General features: G+C 41.1%; 1 protein-coding gene across 2 annotated transcripts in view; it reads left to right on the top strand.

The window, feature by feature from the left end:
* The first annotated feature begins 4,418 nt into the window (after window positions 1-4,418).
* LOC139380573 (NADP-dependent malic enzyme-like) overlaps window positions 4,419-7,481 on the top strand; it is a 28,448-nt gene continuing 25,385 nt past the window's right edge. The window contains exon 1 of one of the 2 annotated variants that reach the window (XM_071123366.1): window positions 4,419-5,519. The gene's annotated coding sequence lies outside the window, so the exon portion shown is untranslated. The remainder of the gene's footprint in view (window positions 5,520-7,481) is intronic. The other variant, XM_071123367.1, reaches the window with a different exon arrangement.

The following is a 7,481-nucleotide window of genomic DNA, read 5'->3' as shown; positions in this document are numbered from 1 at the left end:
CTGAGGTTAAAATGCAGACTGGCAGTTTTAATTTGAGGGCATTTTGATTCATATGGTGTGAACTGTTTAGAAATTATAGCACTTTTTGTACATGTTCCCCCCCCCCATTTTAGGGGACAAGAAGTATTGGGACAAATTCACTTGTGTGTATTAAAGTAGTTAAGTTTAGTATTTGGTCCCATATTCAAAGCACACAATGACTACATCAAGCTTGTGACTCTACACATTTGTTGGATGCATTTGCTTGTTTATTTGGGTTTTTTCTCAAATTATTTTGTGCCCAATAGAAATGAATGGTAAATGTTGGAGTCACTTTCATTGGAAATAAGAATAGAATATGTTCCTAAACACTTCTACATTAATGTGGACACTACCATTATTTATTGTCCTGAATGAATTGTGAATAATGATGAAAGTTAGATGCACAAATACCACCAAGACATGCTAACTCCCCACCATTACAATAACAGGTGAGATTAACATTTTTGGGCGGCTATGATATCTGTGGGTCTGTACTTTTCTCACTCATCATTATTCACAATATATTCAGGATAATAATAATAATAATAATTTGATTATAATAGATAGGAATATGGGACCAAATACTAAACTTTTGACTACTTTAATTAATAGACATAAGTAAATTTGTTCCTTTACTTTTGGTGGGGATCATGTATAAAAAGCTCAGTAATTTCTAAACAGTTTACCTGCAAATACACTCAAATTAAAGCTGCCAGTCTGCACTTTAACCTAATAGTCATTGTATCATTTCAAATCCAAAATGCTGGAGTACAGAGCCAAATCAACAACCAAAAATGTAACTGTCTCAATACTTTGGAGCTCACTGTATCTGTCCCTTCTGAATGTGGGACAACACTGAACATTGATCAATATGCTGACCATGACAAGGGGAAATAGAGTGTAGCAGGAAATATGACAGGATTCTAGATTCCACAAGTCAGACCAAGATGCATCCTTTCCAGGATGACATCACAATACCAGGAAGGAAGCTTTTGCTTCACTATCTGGTCTTCACAGATGCAGAATCCCTCTTCAATGTAAAATTGAGTGCTCTGCATTTATAAAACATTTTTTCACAGGGTCTCAAAGTGCTTTACTTTGAGTCCAGAAGAGCTCTTGAGAGTGGAACTAAAGTTGGCATGTTGTTGTGTTGAGTGAATTGCTTACATGTTGGAAAACTATTAACACAAAAGCACTCCCACCCTTGTTTAACGTTACCATCCTTCAATGCTGGGGCTTGGCCAAACTTCATAGAGTGACTGTCTACCGGTATGAATAGAGCCTTACAAATAATACCACCCACCAACAACCTTCCTTCCTTCCTTTCAGAGCAACATAACCGTGACCTCTCCACAGTGCTGTGGCCTGGGCCCTTTTCTCCCTGCCTTTTTTGTGTGTCGAAGGACTGTTGACATGGAATTCCCACCCTGCCGAGAGTACAAACAAGCTTGGCATTAAGACACAAACCCAGGGCAGGACAGACACTGAAGAGGAGATAGCTGGGGCCCCTTTATAGTACATCATATTGCTGAGTTGAATAGGCTAGCTGACAGTCCACGACTACTGCACACTATGCTGATACATCCATCTAATGTAAATTAAGTTATGGTCACGTCAGGGGTTGCATTGTACTGGAGCCTACCCAACATATCTTTCTATATAAATTGATATATAGAAAGATCTCCACTTTTACTATAGGCCTATAGAAAAATATATCTGATTTTCTCAAGGCACTATGTAAAAGGAATTTCCAGAGGGGTTATCTTGTTAAGATAATACATTTTAAAGTCCTAGATCTATTTCCCCAAACTGTTTGATACATTTAGTCCTCCATGTATTTCAAAACTATTGTCCATGTGCACGAGTCTTCCATACGCACCTGCATTGTGTTGCACCTGTTACGGCTCGAGGCGGGTTCAACGATGTCACCTGACGCTGGGGTTGGGATTGGGCACGCGCCGACTGATTTTGCCTGGTAAAGTTGCCTTGGCACCTGGTGTGTATTCATTACGTCTTGCAACATAAATCGTTTACCGTTTAAGAACCAAACAGAGCCAACGGAACGAAACGGAGAGGGACCGAGTAGAATTTGTCCAATACAAACTCTGGTTTTCGTTTCAAAAACGTGTTCCATTTCGTGTAAATGGTTTGATTCATTTAGCAACAGAATCGGCGTAATGAATACACCCCCTGTGTTTTGGGTAATCGTTTCACCACAAAATAAATTTATTTGAAGGACTATTTACATAAAATGAAGTGCGCTTATGAAGCCTTGCGTCGACTAATGTCATGGTTTTATCAAATTGTTAGTTTATTTCTGTATCGATTGACTAAAAGTTAGTCGTCTTTTATAGGGTTCGGTTCTGGAATTATAGAAGAGCTCAGACGTAGTAAGCAAGCCTTATAATGGGGCTGTGGAGATTGATGTCATATTGTAATAGAGCAGTGAAGATTATTAAGTAATAATGAAACTGTAGCTTGTGATGTAATAAGGGGCTGTGGCAATTGTAATATCATGATATGGAAATTGTGCTGTCATAATGGGAATATGACAATTGTGACCATAATGGAACAGCAGAGGTGGAATGTGATGTCATAATTGTATATGGATGCCATAATAAGGCTTTGAGGATTGTATGATGTCATAGTGGTTCTGTGGAGATTGTGATGTCATAGTGTTGCTGTGGCGGTTGTGATGTCATAATGGTGCTGTGGCGATTGTGATGTCATTGAGGTGCTGTGGAGATTGGGACAACAATATTATAAGGGAGCTATGTGTGTCTAGTGATAATAATGCTCCCATTATCCTCCTGCTGTGGCCTATCAGGCTGCTCTGCAGCTGGGCCAGGACCCAGCCAATGACTGTCCAGACCGCCAGCGCACTGTTCGCACTGTCATCCAGAAGAGGGTACCTGTACCCCCTCTATATAGCCTCGTTATTGTTATGTTATTGTGTTAATTTTTATTATATTATATTTTACTTTAGTTTATTTGGTAAATATTTTCTTAACTCTTCTTGAACTGCACTGTTGGTTAAGGGCTTGTAAGTAAGCATTTCACTGTAAGGTCTGCACTTGTATTTGGCGCATGTGAAAAAGTTTGATTTGATTTTGTATGTCTCAAACTGTCTGTCTGTCTTTGGAAGAGAAGTGAAGATACAGGATTCGTAAACCAAAATTATTAAAAGGATATGCTGTAATTAGGTGACTCATCTAATTGACTGTGTGATATTAGATTGCTTCTTGTGTAAATATTTTCTGTCTGGATTTGAATGATTTGTATGTATACCTGTACAGACTTAAAATTATGGTAGCATCCAACTTAATGTGGAAGTTCATATTTGTTCTTTACTACACCGGACGACGCTGGGCCAATTGTGCACCGCCCTATGGGACTCCCGATCACGGCCTGGTTGTGATACAGCCTGGATTCCAACCAGGGTGTCTGTAGTGACGCCTCTAGCACTGAGATACACTGCCTTAGACCGCTGCTCCACTCGGGAGCCCCCAAGGGCAAGGTAGAGGGCAAGGTAGAGAAGACAGAGGGAGGGTGGCTAGAGGAAGTTAGGGAAAGGGGGGTACCTAGTCAACTGAATGTATTCAACTGAAATGTGTCACGCATTTAACCTAAATCCGCTTTGATTCATGATTTAGAATACCGAAACTGGAAGGCACATATTTTACCTGTTGAAATCATGTACATTTCTTTTTATAAAAAAACAAAACAATTTACCCACATTTACCTGTAGGACAATGAAGAACTTATAGCACGTTTATCATCAGTTGAAGGAATATATATTTTTTTATTGTACATTTTGTCAAGTGTGTTTCTCTCTTTTCTTACTTTATAGTTTTGTATAGAGTATTTTGTTTCTTGTTCAGGTTTGCCCAAGTAGGCCTATCTCTCTCTGTCTGTTGTTTATACAGTTGTCTGTTGTATGGTGAAAGTGAAGTGAAATCATCATTGGCCATGCTTTGTGTGGCATGTTCCAGTGTACAGTGACAATTGTTATACGTCCATTACATTTTTACATGTCAAACCTGTCTGAAGTTTTTATCAAATATATTAGATGGAGATGCTTTAGTTAAACAAAGTGCTGTGTGTACGTGTGTGTCTGTTTACTTCTGCCTGTGTACAGTATATGTAGGTTTTGCAATCAATTAAGTTAGAAAAATATTTTGTATTGGGAATATACTATAAATGTAACACTTTTTAAATAAATAGGTAAAGAGAACTGATGTGTGCCTTTTAATTCTTAATACCAACGTTTTCATCTACACTGGTTCTCATATGTTATTAACTAACAATAGCTTGAGACATGCATTAGATTAAAATGCTGGTAGTGTTGTTATATTCGTCCAGCAGAGGGAGACATTGACTTAAAGCTGCAGTACAGTACAGAACAGAATGTAGTACAGTAGTACAGAGTCCCATAGGGCAGCGCACGATTGGCCCAGCGTCGTCCAGGTTAGGGGAGGGTTTGGCCACGGTAGGCCGTCATTGTAAAATAAGAATGTGTTCTTAACTGACTTGCCTAGTTAAATAAAGGTTCAAATAAATACTTATCTGCATGGTGACGCACACGTCTGAACATCTGCACTTTTTCTCAATGTCTCTGTGGGTATACAGTGCATCTGAATCTGGAGGTTGACTCAGCACTGCAGACCGGACAGAGCATCTGTTTAATTCAGTTACGTGTATATGATCAAAGACTCCAACACGAGTACCACAAATAGTTAAATCTATGGCGTTTACAGTGGGCGCAAATTAAGCATAGCGTGTTGAACAAGCAAGGAGGTGGGCAAAGCCAAGCACAAGCTAGCGAGATCCTATTGTATCATATATTTATTTTAGGGAACGCCTCTCTGGAGTGCACAAACAACGCATTTTTTTTTCTACTTAGGCAAAGCGTCAAGTCTATAAAACTTACTGCACTGTGTTCGTAACAGATTTGACTTTTGCGAACAGAAAATGTATTGAGATCAGATGTTTCATCAATAAGAAAATTAGCAGACCCGGACCAGTTTCTCCTCGTTCCATTTCCCACTACCCGCGACTAGACTTCCTCTCACTACCATATTTGGTGGTGAGAAACCGTTGTAAAACGGATGCTTCAGCTTTATAGCCCCTGTGATGTGTCTGGGTTATCCCTACTGCCTGTGCGAGTACTCTCTTTGATATCAAACAGGAAGAGCTATAAATTATAACAATGGAAAATACAGTACACAGAAACAGAAAGGAGGAGCGTAGGGACATGAACCACATTTCGCTTTATCTGATTGGACGGTCTTGACGAAAAGGGCGGTTCTTCTGCAGATTCATTGGGAAGTGAAAGCCTCAATGTCAAAGAAGCTTGTATCAGCTGTTTCAGACTATTCATCTCAACATCAGCGACGGAGAAAAACAGTCGTCTGCCACCAAACCCTATGAAGATTGAAGGCTTTTACGGATAGGAACTCAAGGGCAGCGCCAAACGGTTTTCAGGTAGCGAGCTAAAGGTACTTAGTTTGTTTTGTAAATAACCCAATGTGTGTGCTGCTGCCTATATTTGGAGACAATATATAGCTCACAGTTGCACAACAAGATGCAAAATTAACTTGTCGATTAGGATGGATACTGAAAACACCGTATTTACAATGCCATCATCATCGTGGCACCTGTTGTTTACCTACTGCGAGTGTTGAATTAACTTCCTTATTGAATTAAATGCTTAGCCATACGTGAGATTCAGGGCCTAGCGTTGTTTAGGCTACTGTATGTGTATGTGGAGGCCAACTGTATGCTGACATTGGATGGTATGCAGGTTGCGTGCATGAAATTCTAGGTCTTCTGTATTTTTTATTAAAAATAAAATAGTATGTAACTGCAGGCCGCAATTCGGGGCATTCCTGCAGTAACCCCATTGGTTACTGCATGAACGCCACCGCCCCCCCTGTCGTGTACAGGAGTCCCTCCTGGACTAGCTAGCTAAACTAGCACACAGTGTCATCGTTCCCGCTTACCAAACAAACCCCATCCGTCATTGTATGAACTGCAGGATAACAGTGCCCATATGGATAGCTATATAGCTATGCTTTCTCTCTTGTTGTGATGTGCGTTTTGTCCTATATTTATATTGTATTTATAAAAATAAAAAAATCCCAAGCCCCGTCACCGCAGGAGGTATTTTGCCTTTTGGTAGTGTTAGTGTTTAAATACTGGAGAGTTGAGACCCAATCACGGACGCTGGACAGAGTGGATTTCAGTTGTAACAAAAGACAGTTTTAATGAGTCAAAGATATCTTGTCCCGCAGTTTTACGTGCACGGACCTAGTTCACATAACTCCGCAAGGAGTCAGGTGAAAAAGAGGCCTTATACAACTGTTACATTCATTTTTATACATAGAATAAAGTAGGTGGAGTCTTGTCGTTTCGGTCTTCTTGACTGGTCGGAGGGTTGGAGGCGGGCCTTGCTCTAGCCAGAGCAGAAGCCCCATTGGTGCACAGCAGAGCCTTATCCTGAGCATCCGACCAATAGAGGGGGTCAGTCTTGTGGCTGGGTGTATGTGTTCTTACGACGGAATGTCTTTGTTTATATGAGCTATGTGTATGAATACTTATAACAAATCCCCCTCTTCACATCTATTAGACGTGAAAACTATAGCAGAAAGGTGGCGGTTGCAATCGTGGGTATACATAAGGTGGTGCTCCTAACCTTGTCTGGTTTGCATGGTGGGTCTGTAGGTGTAGTGCTACGTTTGGGACGGGAGTGATTGGAGGGAGTGATATCAGGAAAGGAGTTAGGGACATGTGTAGGGGTTGGTGTACGTGATGTGGCAGGGTGAAATAGTTGTTCAATTAACCATGTGAAAGTCCTAGGGTTACTCCAAATATCAGTAGGAATATCACAAATAAGGGACCAGATATCCCCCAGCCTCACCCAGAGAGGGAGAAATTTCCCTCTAACTGGGCGAGGTTCCCTTCTCAGGGGAGGCAGAGTTTGATGCCGCATCACCTGAGGAAGGAGTGTCTTCATTTGGAATCGAATTTAGGCCGCTCAAATCAGCTCTGACTTCAGTCAGTGTTCTAGAAGGAATTGGGGCTGGGGTGAAATGTGTAAGGCGGTGCCAAGGTGCGCCTGATTTACCTTTGACCTGGACTGAGTGTGAAGTAACCTCCTTCACTTCGTACGGTCCAGTCCACCTGGGTTCCAGCCACTTTCTCTTGTGGACTTTAACCCTCACCCAGTCACCAACCTTTACCTTCAGTAGTGGCGTGTCCCCCGGCAGCTCCCCCTCCTGGACCTTGTGAACCTGGGTAGAGAGTGCTGCAGAGAGAACCGTCAGTTTTTTCACATAATTAGACATTACAATTTGTTGTACATCAAGGGCGGGCATATGACCTCCCTCCCTTGGTGGACCATGCATGACTCTACCAGTCATTATCCCATGAGGCACATACTTTAGCTATCTTAGCTTTTG

Source organism: Oncorhynchus clarkii, chromosome 22 (genome assembly GCF_045791955.1).
Source record: "Oncorhynchus clarkii lewisi isolate Uvic-CL-2024 chromosome 22, UVic_Ocla_1.0, whole genome shotgun sequence".
Taxonomy (NCBI): Eukaryota; Metazoa; Chordata; class Actinopteri; order Salmoniformes; family Salmonidae; genus Oncorhynchus; species Oncorhynchus clarkii.
This window is presented reverse-complemented; position numbering and strand designations above follow the sequence as displayed.